This window comes from Protopterus annectens, chromosome 17.part0 (assembly GCF_019279795.1).
Source record: "Protopterus annectens isolate FY-2018-M chromosome 17.part0, PAN1.0, whole genome shotgun sequence".
NCBI classification, from domain to species: domain Eukaryota; kingdom Metazoa; phylum Chordata; order Ceratodontiformes; family Protopteridae; genus Protopterus; species Protopterus annectens.
Window position 1 is genome coordinate 274,998,444 of NC_056751.1, and position 23,800 is coordinate 275,022,243.

Below are 23,800 nucleotides of genomic sequence, written 5' to 3' on the forward strand. Positions count from 1 at the left end.
TACAACTTGAGTAATAATGAGAGAAAGGGACTGAATGAGTTGATGTGTAGAAAAGATTTAAGGTTTATGAAAGCCGATGGGGGGGGGGGCTGTTATGAATGTGGGAGACTACAATAAAGCCATAGAGTTGATGTTGGCAAACCAGGTAGAGTGTAAAAAGGAGTCCAAGTTTGACGTCTTGAAGTGTTATAGACACATTTACCCTACTTATAAGGTTTGTTAATGGATGGTCAAATATCAAGGGAAGTTTTTAATTTTTGTATTTCGAGAACCCCAGAATTGGGGTGCTTTTTGGAATACCTAAGCTTCATAAGTGTACAACTAACTGTTCAGGCCTATCATTTTGGCTTCTGGGAGTTGTACAGACTGCATTTCATTGTATTTGGATCACATTTTGAAACAGTATGTGAAACAGTTACCATCATACATAGCTGATTCCTGGGATTTTTTGGACCAGTTAAGAATATTCACTACTAGTCTGGAGAATTCATAACAGCACTATGTTATGATTACAGTGGACGTAGCCTCATTGTTTACTTGTATCCGACAAGATGTGGGTGTGGATTACATTAGATGTTTTTTAGTTAAATATACACACTTGAGTAATCACAGTGTCATCACATATACATCTTTATTAGATTTATTGTTAGAACATAATTACTTTATATTCAATGATCATTTTTATAGGCAGTTTTTAGGGGTGTCTGTGGGTGCAATGGTGGAGCCCACCTACGCAAATTTGGTGCTTGGATGGTGGGATTTTGAAATTCTTCCACATGTTGAGTTTTATGACAAAGTCATCTTTTACAAAAGATTTGTGGGCGACCTGTTCTTCATTGTTAGGAAGGACAGTTTCAATGTGGATAGCTTCATCAAAGCACTCAGCATTAGCACCCATTTTTTTAAATTTACACTTGGAGGTTTAGGTTTGTCAGTTCCTTTCTTGGATGTGGTGCTTAAGTGGGATGTTTTTTCCAGTGGTGCAGTTAGTACTATTCATAAAAAAAGTACGTTTTGCAATAGTTATGTACATTTTAAAAGTAGCCATCCTACTTTTATAAAAAGGAATATCCCCCATGGTCAGTTCATATGGGCTTCCCGGATGACGGTTGAAGATAATTCTTATTTGGATGAAATAGAATTTATAAGAGATTATTTTTGGAAAGGGGATATCATGTGGATTTGTTAAATAGTGCAGCTAGTGAGATTGTGTCTTGGAGGGACACTAATTTTCCCCCAATTTTGAAAAAAGGTTTTTCTAAGAGGATGGCTACTAACAACAGCATCACAAGCAAACCTAGGTTTTGTCTGGACATGAGTGTCGACAACTATCAGATCCGTAAGATCATTCAAGACAATTGGAAGGTCATCCTGGGTAATGGTGACATGGTCAAGGTAGTTGGTGATGTACCATTTTTTTTGTATATAAGAAAAATCAGAATATTAAAGTTATGTTGGAGATTACAGCCCATGGTTTTTGTCACTTGGACATTGGTAGTGTTGGAATGTTCAAGTGCATGGGTTGTAAGGCATGTAGATATATATAAGTGTGTCCACATATTTTCTTGCAGCACCTTGATTATAACATCACTGTCCCAGCCAGGATAGACTGTAATACTGAAGGTATTGTTAATGTGGCCATGTGTGGTGGTTGTCCAGCTTTCTATGTGGGCATGTCCACTAGATGCTTGCATAAACTTATTTTGGAGCACTTATATGCCATTAGGACAAAAAAATTCCAATAATGCATTATATAAGCATTCTGTAATATATACAAATTGGAAGAAATTCACATTTTCCTTTCTTGAATTAGTTAATAAAGACATCAGGGGTGGTGACTTTAAGTGTATAGTAGAGCAAAAGGAAGCAGAATGGCAAATTAGACTTGCTTTTTATATACACCCTGGTTTGAACGGCACTGTTAACATAAAGGGTTTTTTAAAAAATAGAAAAATAAATATTAAATAATATGAATGCTTTATATTCATTTGTATACTTGTATTAACAAGTTTATTTTAATCTGAATGGTGGGATGTTTTACTTTAAAGGTAAATTGTCAGATAGAGTTGATAGGTTTTTATTTTAATGACTTATATATTTAAACAGTGAGTTAATGGTTATTTTTCATTTTCTGATGAAGTCATTCTGATGAATAGTGATTAAAAGTGTTTTTACGCTAAAAGACCTGGTCTTCTTCTGCTTTCATTGGTGTTTTTTCATTGTCAGTTTGCCTTGGGTAACACTTTTGCCATTCTGCTGCTGCTTGCTCTTCTACACTTTCCACTTATTATTTTTCTCTTGAACAATAAGGAATATCGGCACAGTATTGTACTGATTCATACAGCTATGCATGTGTCAGAGAAAATACAAAAGAAAACAAAAAGGAGTTATTGCTTAGACAAAAATGACATATGTAAGAAGTGCAAATGCAGGTAAACAAGAATTGTCTTCATTCTTTTAATTATAGCTTAGGAAGAAACTAATTACAAATACAAGCAGCAACAAGGAAGAGTTAAATGTCTTGTTGATTCTCCTGGTAAGTAAAATTGAAGTCCAAAAGAATTCTTTGTCTTACTAGTGTGTAACATATATAGCAAACAAAAAAGGAATTAAAAGCATTATAGCACTGTAAAAATAAGAGAAATATGCATGCATGTACAACTGTACACTTTTTGAACTGCTTAAGAACTGTTAAACAGCATGACAAATGTGTCCTCCTTAACTGCTAAATAATAGGAAGTAAAATCTTAACTTATTCACACTTAAAGTGACTTTTTGTATACTTCCATGTAACAACCATAGCTCCTTAAGGCATATGATATTTTTTTTGGGGGTGGCTGGATACTTCACTTAAAAGTCTTATCAGTTAATAATAGGAAGCATAAGTTATGGGAGGAATGTTAATCTAGGATGCCTTGCAATTGAGATATAACTGAAATAAATATGCATTACTAAAGGGAATGGTGTGAAATGTTATAATGAAAGAGAAGAATACATTGTCACTGCCTATGTATAATCCACTATACAGGAAATATTGATAGCTCTTTGTGACTTCCAAATAATATCCCACTGGACTGCCACCAATTAATGTGACGTCTCCCACTATCCTAGGTCAGTAACTAAGGAACTTCAATCCTCACTACTGACTCCAATGTGAGACTGTCATTTAAACGAGAGTACTTTTTCACAATTTCCCCTAAAAGCACAACAGTAACATGCTCTATAACATGGGACTTGACTGTATGCTTCTGTCCATCCCTAATGTAACTCCTTATTACATACTTCAGAGCAATGTGTCCCAGTTTAAGACCTCTGATAAACTCGCACTTAAATAAATTAAATCTCACACACCCAAAGTCTTGTGGGAAAGCCTGACACAGATTTCCAGTTGTGTCCCTTCCCTAAAATAATATGGTAATGCTGCTACCAATTAGAGTATCTTTCATGCCCTTCTAAAGGGTGTCCAATTAAGAAAATTAAATAATAAAACAAATAGTAGCAAATGACCTAAGCACCCAGGCTTTCAGAGTGGACCAGGAAGTTTTCAAGGTAAGTATATGCATTCTCAAACCACTTAAGAAAAACACTGATTGTCCAGCCACAAAGTAAGTTAATAAAAAAATTTATATTGAGCAAAATTATTAAAAAAAAAATAAAGCAGGAATTCCCAATTAATGAATGAACTCAATTACCAGGAAAATGAAATCAATATTGTAGGACAGAGATCTAATATTCAGAAAAACTCTAAGTGATCTAGTTGGTTAGTTATAATTTCCTATCTAAGTAAAAGCACTGTCCCTGATCTAAGCTAAATTACTACAACAGAGCAAAGACATGCTTACAGTTCTTGCTGAGTCCTTTTTGTGCATCCACTGCACAGTACATTTGTGATCAACTGACAAATGACTTCTGTAACTGAATGACAACTGACTACTGTCTTCAGCAGGCTATTTTATAGACTGGCCTAACTGTCAGCTGTTCCAGTTCTAATTTTCATTTCATATTTTTAATTTCAACCAACAGCTGTTTTCTAAACATTCCTTCCTGTCTTTCAGCTTCTGACAGTAACACATAGCAACTGTCAGCATTCTGATGACATCATCTGCTTATCAGCTGAATTTGAGACAGTTTGCCTTTAGAATCTCTCTTCACAAATGTGAACAGTTAGAAATGTAAAAGATCACTGTTCATGTCTTGAAAACATTTTGTTACAACAGATCATAAATCAACATGCAAGAAATTATTTACAATATCATAGCTACTCATGCTGACATAATAATACACAGGTTAATGTGAAATTATATACAAAATGTCAGCCAGACATGCTAGCACAGATGACAGTGTCTAATTTCTTCACACCTCCCCCATTACTCAAGCATAGTTTTCAAGTGACCCTTGAAAAATGATGCTTGAGAAAAATGGGTTTGTCTGGGAATATCTAGCCACTCATCTCCTGAGCAATACATTTACATTGACATTATTAACCCCACTGCAGTGTTCTTCTCCTTCTGTGGAAATTTGTCTGAGCATAGACCCAACCCCACAATTTGATGCATCCACTTGCACAACAAACTTGTCAGTATAATCTGGGCTGGCCAACACAGGGGGCTCTCCCAAAAATCTCCTTAAGTTTTTGGAATGCCTGTTCAGAATGTGTGGTCCACACTACCTTATCTTAGGTTCATAGTTAGGTGCTAGACTATCTGCCCAAAGGCTGGTTTACTTTTTCTAGCTGGGTCAGTAAGGGGTGCAGCCATTAAACCACAACTGGTCACATACATTCCACAGTACCCTGCTGTCCTTAGAAATGCTCTCCCTTGCTTTATAGTAGCAGGAACTGGCTATGCTTGAATAGCTTACACTTTGACAGGTTCTGGCCTAATCTTACCACTCCCCACTCTGTATCCTAAGTAAGTGACCTCTGCTAATATCTACCAGACACTTACTGGGGTTAATGGTTTTTCCTGGGCTTTTAAACTGATCTGCCAATGCCTGTAGAATAGTCTTTAATGTAGAGTTTAGCCTCTCCCAAGAACATTAATCTGGGGATGGTAGCAGGTGGTTTTGAGACACTTCACCCCACAGTTCTTCCACAAACATCTCAGCAGGTTTGACATTAAGTTGGCACCATGATCAGTCAGTATCTGCCTTGGAAAACCTACCCTGATGAAATTTTCTATCAGAGCATTTGCCGCCTTTGCTACACCAAAATCACCTGCAAAAGGAATATTAGGGACTATAGCTAGAAGTGGCAGATGGTAGGTGCTAGGCTGTAACAACTGCTGCACTACCTCTCCTTCCAGCCCTCCCTTAGGAGTCCACTTTCTATACAACAAACTTTTGTTCCTGTATACAGACTCCCCTCTTCCTTGAACCTCAGGTGCTTCCTTAGCCATCTCCCTCATGCTTTGTAATGTAGGGTCCACAAGTTGAGCCGGTTTCAACTTTACATTAGTGACCCTCCCAAGCTCCCTTTCTACGGGAAGCTTAGTAACTTCCGACAGCTGTACCTCACTATCAATCTGAGTATCATTACTCCCCTCTGTCCTTGCAGTCACTGTGCCCAAGGGAACATCAGTACCTCCCAGCAGCTGTGGCTCACTTTCAGACTTACTGCTACATGATAGCTCCTTTTCTGAAACAGCCACCATTCCAGTCCCAACTTCAGGTATGAGATCTGACTGGGCCTCCCCCAGGCTACCAGAACTACATGCCTGTCTCCAGGCCTGACTGCATGTCATTGCATGCAGAAAAGGTACTGCATCATCAAAGGCATTCCCTATCAGGACATCTGCAGATATAGTCTCAAAAACAAGCTCCCCTTCCACAGGAGGCCCAGTAACTTCTGACAGTTGTGAATCACTGTCAATCTGGGTACTATCACTCACCTCTGTCTTTCAGTCAGTGTGTCCAAAGGAACATTAGTACCTCCCAGCAGCTGTTGCTCACTTTCAGCTGTACTGCTACAGGATAGCTCCTTCTCTGAAACAGCCACCACACCAGTCCCAGCTTTAGGTATCAGATTTCTCTTGGTCTCCCCCAGGCTACTGGACCTACATGTCTGTCTCCAAGCTTGACTATGTGTCACTGCATGTACACACGGTATTGCATCATCAAAGTCATTGCCTATAGGGATATTTGCAGGAATATCCTCAAGCACACCTACCTTCTTGCTTCCTCTTCCACCCTTGCAGTCAAAATGAATGCTAGCCAAAGGTATTTGGAATGGGTCTCTTCCAAACCTCTGACCGGAGTGGATTGTCCAAGCCAGTACTCCTCTTCTCTGACCACTGCAGTCCTCAAGATGGCTATATCAGATGTTGTCACTCTTTTAGCAGTAACCTGTTTACCATCTACTAAGATAAGATATGAATTTTGATTATGGATTGACACCCCTGTTCTTTCCAAACAACTTACCACTGGCAGTTTATCATCACCATTTGCTGGCTCCCTCACCCGTGTGTCTAATTTCTTCACACTATTTTGCACATACATATGAAGATATGTAATATTCCCATATGCATAATACATTTCCAAAATCAATTGACTTGCAAACTATGTTATCACATTGGGTGAAATCTTACATCAACTTGTAGACTTTGTCATTATTTTTTGCACTACAAGCATCTTGGGAGATAATGTGTTATTTATAGTATTCATTATATAAATTACCATATATTTTCATTTTCTGTAAATTTGTTAAACTAGCACTCAGAAAGTAAACTCTTAATGCTCAGTGAAAGCTCAAGTCTGAAAGAAAAAGTACTCTAATACTTTTGGACCAGGATGGCCAGTTTCCAAAACATGAAAACTTGTTTGTGAACCTTTACAGAAAAATATAATTCTAGGTGTGTGTACATTATAATATACTGTATTATAGTACTGATGGAAAAACTGTGATGGTATTATCAATTATCACTGTAAAGAAAACATTTAATGATAACTTTGTTGTATATTTTTTATTTTACACATATTTTTTTACTCTTCATAAGATATTTATATTTGCTTGTTTGTTGTTTACTTAATTTTTTAGAAAATACTCTATAATGTAAGGATGCTTGTAGGCTGCAAGAGGTATAACATTCCACAGATCAGAGTTGCTACTGAATTAAGAAAATGTCCATAAATATTTAATGTCATGATAAAAGTAACAGATTAACATAAACTTAATGCAGCTAGAGAATCTTTATTTCAATGGGAGGTAGAGAAATGCCCTGCCTTTCTGTATATCATAATAGTTAGGTCTTAAGGCTGATGCCTGAAAACATAGAGCAGGGTTAGACTGGAGAACATACACTTGACAGGACAAATGTGGACATTAGCAGAAAAGTGAAGGCTGGCTCCAAGACAAGCAGATGTTTGAACAGTAAGTCCAGACTCATCTTGGCATTTTTGAGAATTAAATACATAAAGATTAGAAAACAATGTATACCAGAAAAAGTCTGAAAAAGCATCAAAACCATAATATAAAGAATTTAACTCACAAAAAGTTGAGCAAATAATACTGAACTCTTGTAGAAACCACAAAAACCAAAGTCCAAAGCACACAATAGAGCAATACCACAAACGGATGACTCCAATGCAAATCTGGAAAACTTTTATTCCACTAAAGGTTTCGAACCAAAGTTATAAAAATACAAATAATTATTTTCTCTAGCGCCTCGGCAAACTTGCCTTTACAGAGTAAAATTTCAGTAATTCATTACATCTCCCCTTATATACACTTAACAAGAACACTCCCATTCAATTATTCAATTACATAACCATTTGAAACTCAAAATGCCTATTTAAAAACATACCATTCATATAAAAAAAATATTACAAATAAAATTTCGACAATTATAATACACTTTTCCATGAGCAGTCATGATTAAGCCCATTTGGTCTCAATGTATTAAATTTTAATATAAGGCATAATTCCTTTTTCCTTAATACTTGCTTTACATGCTGTTCACTAAAATACATTTTATTTTGGATACCATCCAACACTGTAACTTTTAACTTATCTGGTTTGCCCTCATGATATTTATAAAAATGTAAGGCTAAAGGACTACTTTCCTTTCTGTTTTTAATATCCCTAACATGTTCCTTTATTCTACAGGACAGTGATCTCTTTGCTCTCCAATGTAAAACTTCCTACACGGACATTCTATACCATATACTAAACTCTTGTTGACACATATGCTATGGTTGTAGGCAAAATGATGTCTGTAATTTCCCTGAAGGAAGTGATAAAAGCACGGATGTAAATAAACACATTATGGTAAGACAGTAACAGATAAATGTCTATCTCTCACAGTCATAGATAAAAGGTTGCAGCATCATAATTAACAGACAAGGCAAGATTAGCACCTTTCTTATTGATAGTAAAGCTATGGTTTGAGGTAGAATCTGTGCCTTGGTGAAGAATTATCTTCTAACAAAAATAGACAGCCAGACTTCAAGGGTAAACAAATGACTAAACAGAATTTAACCAGTGATATCCTTGTTCAAGTAATAGCTTGTACTGAGACTTGCTTTGCCTGCCTGGCTTTGGATGGTTGAGGTTTGCAAACAATGAAACAGCATTAAGAGCCTACTGCTGGTATTTTTCATAACTTACAAACCATGTCACCTTACCATGTTTTACTGCAGAGACCCCTTTTGGTCAGTAAAGCCACGGTTTCTACTCATTTTCTGAAAATGCATGGTCTATTAAGCAATATCACTTTTAACTGGGAAGAATAACAAATGTGAACCTTTACATTCTGAGCCTTTAATAGATGTATTAGGGGATGCCAAACATCTCACCTTTCTAACTGTTTTTTTGATGTTAAACATTTCTAACCAAACTGACTAGATCTGGCTTGACTTTCACAGCAGCAAGCACCCTTTCCTTCTTGGTTAATATTAACATTCTAACAATGACGAGTCAAAAGTGAATCTCCAGTTGATGATAAAGGGTTTAATGAGCTAGGGAATATTTATTTCATAAGCTGCTAAGTACCTGGATCAAGGACAAGATTAGTATGTAACCAAACCTGCACAAAATGCAATCATATATGTTTCAAGCTTTCATGGAGGCAAAAGATACCAATATTATTTCTATGATCACTATTTTCTTGGTTTCTTTAAAGTCTTTCAGATGCTGCTTAAACTTTAGAAAAATGCATTTCAGCTTCATTCAGATTAAATGCCATTCCTTTTGTTATTAAATTCCCAAACATTCTGCTCCCTGAATTTGGTCCAGTCACACAGGTTCCACTGCACTCTTGGCACCTGACACCAACAAATAAACAAGACTTGGTAGAAGGATATGTTCTTTAGTCTATTTATTCTCAGCCAGAGGAAGGTATCACGATAGATCAAGTGAAGTACTATTTTGTCTACCTCTAAGGCTTGTCTTAATGACTGAATGGTGTAGACAAATTTACACCAGGGTTATCGTGTATATGGTCCTGTTTGATTTGACAGGTGGACACATCTATACATAAAGCATGAAAAGAACTTTTAAATGTATCTTCTTACAGGTGAACATAGTTAGGCTTCGTATGGTCCCTGTGATGACTTGATTAACATCGTGCTTCCCACTCTAATGCAACAGACATTGTCCATGTACTAGCCAACAAATTCAGTTCAGATTTTACCCCTGAAATGCCAGTTCAATCTTGATGCATTCCAAAATCCATCACACCCCCAATTATTACCAAGGAATATCTTCTGAAGTTATCAAAGGCCAAACATAGTTCTGTAATGGGACCTTGTAACATTCCTAGGCGTTTAATAAATAGTGCTAAACATACCCTCTACAACCCCCACCACAAACTGTTTAATCCAAGTTAGATACAAGCCTTGCTCTTATATTATGGCAGACTGTAGTAGTGATACCCCCTCCATAAGGATGTGGCTAGCATGGACCATGGCATTTATAGACCCTTCAGCCTGACAAGCTTGATTTGCAAAGCTATGGAAGATATTATAACTGACCTCATCAATTATGAAAAACCTTACTAGACTTGTACCTTAACAGTCTGACTTTATCAACGGGAGATCTGGCCTATTATATAGTAAGCTTCTTTAAGAGGTCACTCATGCTGTAGACAATGGTCATGTTCTTCTCACAGTGTATTGTGATCTAGACAAGGTGTTTGTACTATATCCCATGCAGGCATAGTAACATAGTTACTTTCCTTAAAAATTGATCCCCATGTGGTAAGATGAATAACTAAGTGGTTAAAAGACAGATCCCATAAGTTTGTGGGAGAGTATGAAGGTATTAGTGGCATCCCCTAGAACTTTGGGTTGTGATCACTTTTTTCAGCATTTGTTTCTGTTATCACCCAGACTGGGAACCAGGACCTCTGGTTATCTAAGCTTGCAGATGACTGCAAATTGGTTGTTAATGTCAACCCCTCCAACACCTGTACCCTTAAGAAAGAACTAAGCCTAGTAAATAGTTAGTGAATTGAAAATGGTTTCAAATTAAATGCAGACAAGTATAGAATCATTGCATTTGGCAAAAAGCCCTATCCTCTACATAATGTGTACAAACCTAAATTGTAGTCAGGGATTTTGGAAATGGTTAATAATTACTTCTACTCTGATCATTATGTAGCAACTAGAGTCAGGAGATTATTTTACTTATCCCAACTGATAGCTAATGGTATATATATCCCAGATATAAATAAGTCACAATGCTCTTATATTCAGTATTGATTAGACCAACCATTAAGTATAGCATGGCTTTTGATTTGCAGCAAACCAGACATAAGGAAGAACTATAGAAGCTCCTATGGTACATAAACAAGAAGACTGAGGACTCAAATACCCTTTGCTATCAGGAATCCCTAGAAGGTCTATTCCTTTATTCATTATTTTGCAGACATTTGAGTGGTGGTCTGTGCCATTCCTACTGCAACACCAGTGTCCCTGTTGTACATGATCTCCCATTTCTCTAAAGATATAATTGGTTCACAAACACCAGAACCTGAAACCTACATCTTCACAGCAGATAAATTCAACACAATGAGGAGACAAAGTCTTTACAAAAAAAACTTTGCTTTAGTGGAAGCAGAGTGATATATTATCATCATTTAGACAGAATCTGGATGACTAGATGGTAAGTCAGAAATTTACTGATGGGCTAATCTGCTTTAACAATTTAGCATGCATTGGTGATGGAAATTTACTGGGCTTCTAAGTCAAGGACAAGTGTGTTCATATACTTATAATTTACAAGAAAGTGTCTTTAGTCTTTTAGTATAAGATCTTGGATCAACTGACTTCTGACCACACTCAACAAGAGTATACTAAATTATGGGTGTTAAGAAAGGAATCTCCTGATCTATGGAAAGTGCCCATCTTATACTACAATGATAAGCTATAAGAGAAAAAGTCTCATGTCTGTATGGGAGAAGTCTGAGAAGATTCTGCAGGATGAGAATGTGTCAGGTGTTTGTTATATGAAATCTAGGTTTTACAACAGAGAATGTATCAGTATGCTGGTAGCAAGTCAAAACACAGTAGGAAGTAAACCATACTCTAATTGGAAGAAAGGATAGTGGTGCTACGAGAAAGAGAGAGGAGAAGCCCTACATTTAGATGTATAGAAGCAACAAAACAAAGGCAAAATATGTTGTTACTAACAGGTTGAAAGTTTTAAGACAAGACTTTGTAGGCATGATGCAAATTCTTAGTGTACAGCATAAAAGTCATGAAGATTGGTAAACTGATTAGAGTAGCCACTTAATCAAATGTGAAGCAATTAACCACATATTCCTGGAATGCTATGCAAGACTATTCATCAATTCCAGTTCTGCCTTCAAGGTTTTCCAACCTCTGTGCTTGTTCACAATTCTATCAGTCCCTGAAAACGTATTCTGAATTGTCCTGTGTTTTAAAATGTGCTTGAATAGAGCATTGCTTTCCATTTTACAATAAATATCAGTCAAATGCTCAGAAATCTTACATTTAAACAAGCAGCTAGTCTTACCAACATAAAAAGAGCAAGGGCAAAAAGCTAATTAAATAATTCCTTCTGTTCTGTAAGTTATTAGATTGTGAACCTGACAGACCTTGGTAGCATTTGCAGAAATAAATTTTGAATTTTTTATAACAAATTTTCTGTAAGAAAATAACCATGTGGCTTATATTCCCCCATTTTTAAACCATCAATTGTGCAGTAATTGTTTATATGACAATTTTTTAAAAGCTTCCCAAAAATTGTAAAATGTTTTTGCTCCTCTGTAAGCAATATTAACATTCATCGGGTAGTTTTTATTCAGAGTAATTATCTTTAAAATGTCCCAATGTTTATTTAAAGCCTTTCTAATCAAATTGCATTGTATCCATATGTAGATTCCAAATAAAAATATATTGATTGGTCTTCAGCTTCCCATTTTTTTTGCCCATACTCATCTCTCAAAGACATTTTAGAGTTATGTTAGATTCTTCTCTACTTCAACTCTTCACGTATACACCCAAGTTAACAAAGTGCTACAGCAACTTAAAGCAGCCTATTCAAAATACATTCTCTTCACGTCAGAATACAGATGCTCCATAGTCATCAATGTATACATTTTTTAGGACTGAATAGGGAATGTGCCTTGTTATTGCAAACTCCGCTGTTCATATGACATTATTACACACCATTGAGAATAAATTCTTGTGCTTCATCAACCTAGGTAACAATAAATAACAGCACTGCAATAAAGAACAGCAAATGACTTACAGTTTCAGCAAGAATTGAGCTATTGCCTGATACATCTACTTACAAACTCCTTAATACTTCTTATCTTTAAAGACATACTCTTTGTCTGTCTTTGACAGATTGTAATTATACTCTTAGAAAAACAGACAGCACTGTTTTAGGCAGTCCACCTTACAAATTAGCAACTACTGAACAACTCTTCTCTAAAAGTGTACCTTCCAGCTGGAGAAAACTCTAAGAAGAAATAAGACAAGTCAGCTAATTTACTAGTTCCAAACTACAACTGAAAAAATATCTGATAAAACAGCATGTCTGTAAACATTTCAGAAATGTTGGCTAGAAATCACCTGTAAGGTAAGGAGCAATTATATATTCCATCTACTGCTCTAATATTAATTTAGTTCTGATCATATTATTTATTTATTTATGTTTACATTTGTTGACCGGGAATGTCTGACTGAGCCGAAGCCCTTTTTCAGCAGAGACCTGGGGAGAAAAGCTCCAGTAAATAGATATAACATTTTGTCATTATTAACAGGTATTATACAGGTGGAATAAGGCAATCAGCTAGCAGGCTACAAGAGAAGTTTTGAGAATATACAGATTACATTTTGTCATAAATACAAGTATTATATATAGAATAATGTAAAGAAAAAAACAGGTAGATAATAGTCAGAGCACTTTTTCTGAAAGTAGTAGTTAGAATAGAAGAGCAACATAGGAGTAGAATGCTAATTTTACAATTAAAACAATCAGGATGGAATAAAAGTTTCAGAGAGAGGGTAAAAAGCTATTGATTAGTAGAGAGAAGTAGAGGGTTTTCAAGGTGGGTTTGAGCATTGGCATATCCATTTCCTGTTGAAGTATTCTTTTAGAGTCAGTTTAAATTGTTTGGGATGTGTGAGTGTTCGAATTTCGAAGGGAGGTTTGTTCCATTTGATAGAGGTATGGTAGCTGTATAGGCTACACCCTGCTTTAGATTTTGGCTTATAGATTTTTAAGAGGTCTTGGGAGGAGCTTTGGAGGCTTCTTGTAGGAGTATAGTGAGAGATAATGGTGTGTAAGGCTGGACAGAAAGATGGTTGACAGAGAATTGCATGTATGGTTTGCAGCTGGGTGAGAAGGAGTAGGTGGGGCAACTCAAGCCAGTTTACATATCTTAGAGAGAGACAGTGGTGAGATTCATAGGACAGTTGAGTTGCAAATCTTGCTACTTCATGGTATGTGACCTCAAGTCTAGTGAGGAGAGAGGAGTTTAGGTTAGTAAGGATTTGTGAACAATATGTTAGGCAGGGAAGAAGGTAGACATGAGTGAGGGCTATTCTAGCTTCCTGAGTGAGAAATCATTTATCTCTATAACGTAGGCCTAATTTAAGGTGAGTATTCCTGATACAGTTGTTTATGTGGAGGTCGAATTTTAGTTGATCATCGATTGTGATGCCAAGGAGTTTTGAGCTAGATTCAACTACAATAGGAGTGTTATTGAGTGACTGGATAGTAAATGAGGACTTTATATGGTTGGATGTTTTGGTAAGGAAAAGTAGGAGCTTTGTTTTCTTAGGGTTGAGGATAAGTTTGTTATTTGAGAGCCATGTTTCAACTGAATTAAAGGATGTTTGGGTAGCTGATAAGAGTTCAGAGGGAGAGTTAGCTATTGTAATGACTGTAGAGTCATCAGCATATTGGATAATAGAGGAAAGTGGGCAAGAGGTACAGAGTAGGTTTGCAAAGATGTTGAAAAGCAGTTTCCCTAGAATGGATCCTTGTGGGACTCCCATTTGCATTGGAAGGGGAGTAGATAAAGCAGTGTCCCATTTTTCTGAATGAAATCTATCATTTAGGTAGCTTTCAAACCAAGCCACTGTATCAGGAGAGAAGTTAAGGTTAGACAGTTTGTTTAATAGTAGAGAGTGAGAAACAGTATCAAAGACCTTTGAGAGATCGAGGAAGAGGCAAGAGATACTTTTATGGTCATCTCTGGCAAGGGAGATAGTACTGAGAAAGGATAGAAGTGCAGTATATGTGCTATGTTTTGGTCGGAAACCATGTTGTGTTGGGGTAAGTTGGTTTTCCTGAGAGAGATGATCCATGACTTGAGTATAAATGCACTTTTCAAGAACATTTGACAGAGGGGAGAGGATGGCAATAGGCCTAAAGTTAGAGATTTCAGTGGAGTTACCACCTTTGTAGATAGGCAGGGTGTAGAAATGTTTCCAGATGGATGGTACTTTGGATTCAGAGATTGAGCAGTTTATGGTGATAGAGATGGGAAGGGCAAGTGAGTGGGCAGCTGTCTGAAGAAAGTATGATGGGATGTTATCAGCAGATATTGAGCATGGTTTTAGTTTGGAGAGTAGGGTTCGAATGAATGTTGTAGAGATGAGCATCATTGAGAAAATTTTGGGAGGGGTAGTTGTTGAAGAGGAAGCTTGGTTTATGGGGTTAGTTGTAGTGGAGCTATTGGAGTTAAAGAGTTTGGATATTGATTCTACAAAGTAAGAATTGAAGGTGTTAGCAGTTTTTTCTGGTGTCTTTTATGGGGTAGGGTTTGGTGAAGTAGGGTTTCCAGGATGAAGTATTTGATTGATAACATTCCAGAATTATTTGGGGTTAGATTTTAGAGTAGAAGGGGGGTTGGAATAGAATTCTTTTTTGTCTTTATTAATAAGCCTTTTGGCCAGGTTTCTTTGTTTTTTATAACTTTGTAGGTCATTTGGGTCTTTAGTTTGAAGCCATTTTTTTTTCCAGGACTGTGTGGATTTACTGAAATGATCTTTGAAATTGAACTGGAAGTTGATTTGCTCTGTCAGTAATAAATGGTACCAGCTTAAAAATTCATAACGACTTCAAAATGACTTCTGTAAATGAAAATTCAGTACTGTGCTTTATTTACAACTATATTACTGTAAGTACCAATGTAAATGTCTATGTAAATAACTCTACATTTTGTTTATGCTTAGCTTTACTGCCGGCCCACGCTTTGACCTTGGCTGTGCCTTTCAAGAATCCTTGGACCAGTTCACCCACCTACTTAACAAATGTTAAAATAAAAATAAATACTTCAACAAACCCGTTCTATCCATTTGGTCAATTTCATACCTAGTTTTATCATTAACTCCAGTTCTATACCCTCCAGAGAGGAACCTATAACAAAGTTCATCAGATGCCAAGGTATAATCCCAAACATCAGAACTAGTCCTTTTCAGTCCCATAAATTGTTTTTTTGGATAATGAGAAGCACATGTAATGGATGACAGCTGGTCATTAATAATCTTTTACTAAAAGGTTTCCTATAAAACTTTGCATGTAGTAATCCTCCATTGTCATTAACCCATATAACATCCACAAAAATCAATTTGCTTTGAGTGTCCATAGTACATTTCCATTTATTTTAATTCATATAGATTATAAACTTCATTACTTTATCTAAATCAGAATGCTGAAACATCCAGCAGTCATTAATTAATCTTTTTCTCGTCATAAATTAACTGTTTTTCTACATAACCTATAAAGTGTTCCATATAAATAGGTGCAAAAGGATGGTATGATAACAGTAACCTTAACTTGGCAAAAAAACTGTTTGCCATAATAAAAACCTTCTTCATCAGAATATGTTCAGCATCAATAAACAAAAAGATGTTAAAAAACAGCTTCATAGAGTTGAGACCTATGCAAATAGTATTTAAGGGCTTCTAGACCTGTCCAACAGAGTATCTACATAAGGATTTTACATCTAGCATATACATGCACCAGTCCACATACAGTTGCATCTCTTGTATTAGCTGAAGGAAACATGTAGTGTCCTGTAGTCTGGATATTAGTAAAGGCAGCAGTGTTTTCAGATAAAAAGTTAATGAAGCTGATAATGGTTCAATGAAGAACCCGATGCATACAATGAGTCTACCATGGGGAATTTTGTCATTGTTATGAATTTTAGGAACCATCAGCTAACTATCTGAGTGCTCCTAAATGGTAACTGTTCATATCCCACATAAGCATGCTGTAATATCTACCATCTGGCCACTGTCTGAGTGCTTTATCATGGTAAGTGTCCATATCCCACATAACTATGCTAAACTATTTAATATCTGCCAACTGTTTAAGTGCTTTTTCAGGGTAATCATTCCTATCCCACATAACCATACTGCTCATTTTTCTGCTGTAGAAATCATTATATTTGTGTTATGTTTTAAGGAATACAGTTCAGCCCTTTCTGCCAATGAAAGGTTTTGTCTACCTTTTTTATTTCAAGTGTTGAATTATGCAGACATTTTAGAACTGTTTTCTCAAAGTCAGAAACATAATTATTGGATAGCTTTTCAAATTTACATTTCTCAAAACAAGAAACAAACAAAAAAAATCCCTAACAAGAATAGCTGAACTTGAAGCAAAAAAAAAAATCCAAATCAATTCTTAAACAAACATAACATCCCCATTCTTTTTCCTGTGTTTTCTCCCACACGCTCTGTGGGGTTTATTTTTATTTTGTTGTGTAGAACCTACTTCAATGTCTGTGTCATTGGCTGAATTGATCATACGAAAATAGTGGGATATCAGTCATGTGGCTAATGTTTTTCTGAAAGTTTATTAAAATTTCAATTTTATTTTCTGCGAATGCTACCAAGATCTGTCAGGTTCACAGTCTAATAACTAAGAAGGAGTGATATAATTATCTTTGTGTCCTTGCTCTTTTTATGTTGGTAAGACTAGCTGCTTGTTTAAACATACGATTTTTGAGCATTGGACTGATGTTTATAGTAAAAGGGAAAGTGATGCTCTATTCAAACACATTTTAAAACACAAGACAACTCAGAATATGTTTTCAGGGACTGATAGAACTGTGAACAAGTATAATGGATGGAAACCCATTATTTGCTAAGGAATAAATGTTGATTGTTTAAACCATGGCTCAACAATCAGTTAAAAATATTGCTGAATTTTCTAGCAATATTGCATTTGACCAGTAGATGTCAGGGTTGTACACAGTCACTTTAGTAAATTCATCAACATATCTACTACCATATAATTATGTTTTTTTTTTAAAGTAAATTGTTGATGTTACTATTATACTTGCATAAAAAATGTGTGTATTTTTATGAACTGATGGGCATTTAGTAACTGAATGTGTATTCTTATCCTTGTTACATGAGCTCAGTTTGGATCCTGTTTTGACAACATATAAGGTTGCCTTTGCAATATTACAAATATGTTTCTGAAGAAGATGCATATCACATCAAAACAGGTTTAGCTACTTGTCTTTTTGCCTGATAAGAGGTGTAATACAACTGGACATGAATCAAATTCACTGTTTCCATTTCATGCTGTGCTGTGCTGTGCTACTTATGGTGGTGTTTGCCACCTGTCAAAGTTTTCTAGCAGGCTGCATGTTATCAGTCTCTAAATTTTGATATGGAACTACATTCCAATGTCCAGAAAAGTATTTGCAAGCATATGTTATGTTATCTCTTCTTCACTGATTAAATCTTATAAATGCATATGTGACAGCTATTTGGTATTATATTTTTGCTGATTTTTGTCTACAGTTATCAGTATGACTACTTAACTTTGTGGTAAAATACAATAGTCAGACATGATTATGTTTGCTTTTTTCACATTTCCATTTTTTGTTTAATTTTGTGCTTTTTCTTAGACCATATCTCTCGCAAAAGAAGCATTTTGACTGAAATCTTTGAGTAGTACAATCCAACAATACAGGAATAAAAGCTGGAACCTCCTTTGCACAATAACTTTCTATGATATTCTAATGATGAAAGTTAACAAAGAAGAAAAACTTGCATTCGACAGACATGATTATGAGAATATAAATAGCAAAAAAAGGGAAACAAACATACAAACATTCGGGAGGTCCCTGACATGACTTGAATTGATATTTACTAACTCTGTGGCTACACAACAGAGACAAAGTCTATATACTTGTATAAATCTTACTTGATAAAAATGCATTCTACTAATTAAACAATTGAATAAATATGCATTCAACAAAACACACCGGAAAAAAGACTAATATGATAATGTACGCTTTCTGTTAAATGAATGGTTCCATGAGGCATTCAACTTGTATCAAATTCCTCCAAAAACCCTTTCACATAATGATGACTCAGCAAATTCTGGCTGACCTTGAAAGCCCAGTCTTAACCAGGAGCAGTTTGCAGACATTTGGAGAATCTATCTGATAAATTAATGGTGGTGATGATGATGATGATGGCGACACTGCTGATTATTCACTGCAGTCAGCATCTTAAATGAAATGGAGCACTCTAGATGAAAGGCAGAAACATGAGTCACATGCATAGATAACTTGCAATCATATTCTTAATGGCATTGCATAGAACCATATTGCAAATGGCTGATTGGCTGCCATTTTGGGATATACACATATACATCATAGAACACTCTTTGGCTTTAAACAATATAGCTAATAAAGTACATTTTTTCTTTATGAAATCGATGTGCCCTACCTATATTCTTTTGCATTCACCTCTTACATGGGTAAAAACTGTACTGGGTAATAGTGTAATCATAACAAGAATAAATATCATTATTTTAGCATAGACTTGCTAATTTATATTTCTGAACTACATATACATCTTGAAGACGGGGTATTTGATTAAAAAAGTCATTATTTTGTTCTGTACTGCACTAAGTAAATATTGTGTACACTCATCTGAAGAGTACAGCTCAGTACTGTATAGACAAAATTTAGCAATTTACAGTGATGTACGATGATATAAATATGGCTGTACAAAGTCTTAAGCTGTATCTTTGCATGACATAGTTTCATAGAGTCATATTATGCTGCACTAAGGTACAGTATAAAAGCAACAGATTGCAGGGACCATGTAATCCTGGATCTGCAAAGTACTTCTTGACTGAGAGAGTTGTGCATCCATGCAATGAACTACTAGAATGGTTGATGGAGGAAAACACCTATATATTTTAGAAGGGGATTTCACAAGTACTGCTTCATAGCTGGGACACTGTTGCAAAATAATAGCTGCCTTGGATAATGTGTCAAGGGCAAGCTGGTACCACCCATGCCGGCACCTTTGCCCCTACACCCTCATATTAAGCATAATTGTGTTTAAGGTTGCCCTTGCTAGGATGAGAGAGAAAATTCACAAAAATGTCCAGAAATGAAACGGGACTCTCTGAAGTCAGTCAATACCTTCAAATAATGCTGGAACAAATGGAGAATGAGTGATGGGAAGAGAGGAATGGAGGATGCTAAATGCATTCTGAGGGTAGACTGCACAGGCTATCTAAATTTACCATCAGACAAATGTAATGCAAGGTACAGTAGTATTGAAATGTTCTCAAGTATGAAGTATGAAATAAAAACAGTGGTCTGCTATTACAGTGCTTTCTGATTTAATAGTAGATTTACTTTAAAATAGACACTATAAATATCAGATAAAATTGTCTTGACAAATGAATCTAGTGCAAATGGGTTGTTTATGTTATATTGTTAACAGGCATGATAATTTCAGAACCATTTTCAGCTACAACTGAGGCCAGAAGCAAATAAATGTAGAACAATTTCACTACAACTTTAAGCAGTAGATATCAAATTAATTCAACTGCACAGATAGAAAATACAGACATTTACAAGAGAAATATGATGGCATATCAAAGACAAAAGATCAGCAATTTGACTGCAGTTTGTGTCATGTTTTGAGGAAAACTTAAGTCAATGCCTTTTTTGGCAGAAGATGGGGAAGTGGCCAGATTTTTTTCATTAGAATATTTAAATCTGCTTTGTGTCCATCTCCTGAAACAGAGTCTGTACTTCTACAGTGCTCTGTTTTGGGGATGATGGTTAATTGAAAGAAGATGCAACTCAAAGACCATAAAAATGACTGCCAATTACCACCAGGGCCATGGATGTGTTATGCATTTGCCATATACACATACTGACAAGCATTTTTTTAAAGATATGTCTTGTTTATTTTGTGTAGTGAAATGTGCTAGAGTTTAAGGATAGTATTCATAGGCAGATACATGGGTGGAGCACATACATGGGCAAGTTTTAGGCATGTTCAGATGTAGTGTAATTCATGCAGGTCTGCTATGCATACATCTAACCTTTGAAAAGTCATTTTGACAACTGCATATTAACAAGTACAAATGAGAAGGTGCATTGTTGATGTCCCATAGTGGTAGACTAATAATGAGTTTTCTCACATTTTATGACACAAGAGTCACATTTAGCAAAGCAAGTGCACATAGATAAATTTAGCAAAGCAAGTGCACATAGATAAAAAGTCAAACATTGTTATTTCTAGTTATACCTGATTTGTCTGCTAGTCTTGTTTACTACATTCAGGTGCTTGTAACAGTGTGTCAAGCAGCTGTTAGCATCCTCAAATCAGGAGGAGGAGAATGCATATGCAATGTGTAATGCATTATACCTTTGAGGAGTTGGAAATTCTTGAATGCTTTAGGATGGACAGAGACATCATAAGGGCTTTTTTGAACTTGTATGCCCTGTGAAGAAGCTGAAAACACTTTCTTCTGTGTTAGCATGTCTCACAGGAGATTTATGTATATTCTCAGATAACTTGTATTGCATTCCAGCATGTCTAATTGTGAAATGTAAATATGTTTTTTTTATATTGAGTTTCTCCCTGTTTAAAAAGAAGGTTTAAAGAATATGCTAGTGTTTTGATACATTTCTAATTGCACATGTTTGTGTGGGAGATTCTAAAGTACTGTGGAGAATCAGCTAAACATGTTTGTGTGGGAGATTCTAAAGTACTGTGGAGAATCAGCTGAACAGTAAGTGATGTCATTAGAATGTTCCTGGTTGCTAAGTGATTATTTGAACAGCCGATTGACAGGAAAAAATAACTTTTTCAAACAGCTGACTGTTAAGCTGTGCAGTTAGTCAAGTACTTTGCAGTTAGTCAAGTGCTAAGCAGTTTGTAAAGAACAGCATTTAGATAAGAGTTGCAGTCAGTTACAGTGCTGTGCAGTGACACCCGAAGAAAAGAGAACTCACCAAAAAATTGTAAGCCTGCCTTTGCCTTGCTGTTATGCTTTAGAGTAGATCAGGGACAGTATTTTCTGGTTAAATAAGGAACATTTATTTACTCAGATAGATTTCTTCTAGAATGATGGACTTCTATCCTACAATTTAATTTTACATTTCTAGTGATTGAATTCTGGTGTTTATTGAATGTTATTGAGTTACATCCTTGCAATCATTTTACTTATTATTAAATGTTTTTCATTACATAGGCCTGGTAATCAGTGTGTTATTTAGTGATTAGAGAGTGCTTAGACCTGTCTGATACTCCTCAGGTCACCTCAAAAGCCTGGTCACTTCTGGTCATAGCTATCATTTATTTTGATATTTAATTTTTATAATTGGACACCCCTTTAGAAGGGCATGACGATGCTCTGATTGGTGGCAGCATTACCGTATTATTTTGGGGAAAGGACACAGCTGGAAATCTGTGTCAGACTTTCCTAGTAGTGTTTGGATGGGTGAGATTTAAATTTACTTTGAATGTGAGTGTATTAGAGGTCTTAAACTGGAACACATTGCTCTAAAGTGTGTAATAAGGAGTTACATTAGGGGGTAGACAGCAGTCCCAGATTATAGAACATGTTCCTGTTGTGCTCTTAGGGGAAAATCATGAAATATAACTCCTGTTTAAGTGACAGTCTCACATTGGAGTCAGTAGTGAGGATTGAAGCTCCCTAGATACTGACCCAGGATATTAAGGGAAGTCACATTAATTGTTGGCAGTCTGGTGGGATATAGGCCAGACATCACATTTAATTTTTGGCAGTCCAGTGTGCTATAACTTGATATCACATGGTCCACAAATGCAAACTGGTACAATTCATGTCTTTCCTACCCTTGGAAAATCCAGGTATGGATAACCTTCACTACACTTGCCACAAGCACCCTTCAAAGACAGAGTCGGGACACATTGAGTTTGTTTCTTACAGTGTTATGGCTCAAGGAAACCGTAGCAGTTCATCACTCTTATCCTAACCCCTGAGGGATAGTGTATATATTTCTTGGTCTCACCACAACACTGAGCAATTATTATGCATGTTTTCAATGGTCTGGCACATTTCTCTGAAGTGTTTGGTGTGATAAACTGCACCCATGTGGCTATCAGGGCATCACTTGAACCACATGGGGAGAGGTCCTCTAATAGAAACGGTTACCATTCCATCAACTTCCAGGTAGTATGTGTGCTGTATCACCAAGCTATCAGTTTGACATGCTGGCAGTACTCGTGATTCTGACATATGTAGCCCTTGAACAACTATACGGGCTGAGTAAGGATTAATGACCAACTACTGCATCTTCATGGGTCTCAACCCTCATTATGTTTTTTAGGTTATATAAACTAACTCAGTACTTGACTAATGACATCAGTACATAACCCACAGGAACTACAGATGAGCTCTATAACTTTGCTGTGTCTCAGACATGGGTAGATGCTGAACTAGTCCTTGCCTTCTAAAAACCTGTTTCCATTGCTTGAAGTAGTTCTACTGAATGCAGAATGTTTATATACCACATAATATGGTTCTGAACCAGTTGGCTACAACACCAGCACAACCAGTGACCAATAAAACAACCAGTAGCAGCACAACTCCCTATATAGGGACAGCAGTGCTGGTTGTCAAATGATAGAAGCAGCACATCACCCCCTCAGGTTGGCCTGAGTATTATACATGGCAGTACAGGTAAAGAGGAGCATCTAGTTGACAACTATGGGCTATAACATCCAATATATGATGGACTTATGTCACAAAGAGAAAATCTGGTGCATTCAGCATTACCTGTGGGATATGTAGAGTAGTCGATGGTCATCTCACACTGTGCAGACATTCCTCCAGATACTATACAAAAACTTATTGCTGATTTGGTCAAAGCCATTAGAGGTCAGTGGACAGAGACACAACTGCTAGCAATATCTGCAGGGGGAAATGTTTTTGGAAAAATGGGCTTGGTTGTGAAGCAGGGCATATGAACACATAGTATCCTATTCTGCAGGGACAAGTTTAAGAAATGAAGTGATGCTTTCCTTCTGATGTTGCTTTCAGTTGTTATTCAGAAGGGAGTAC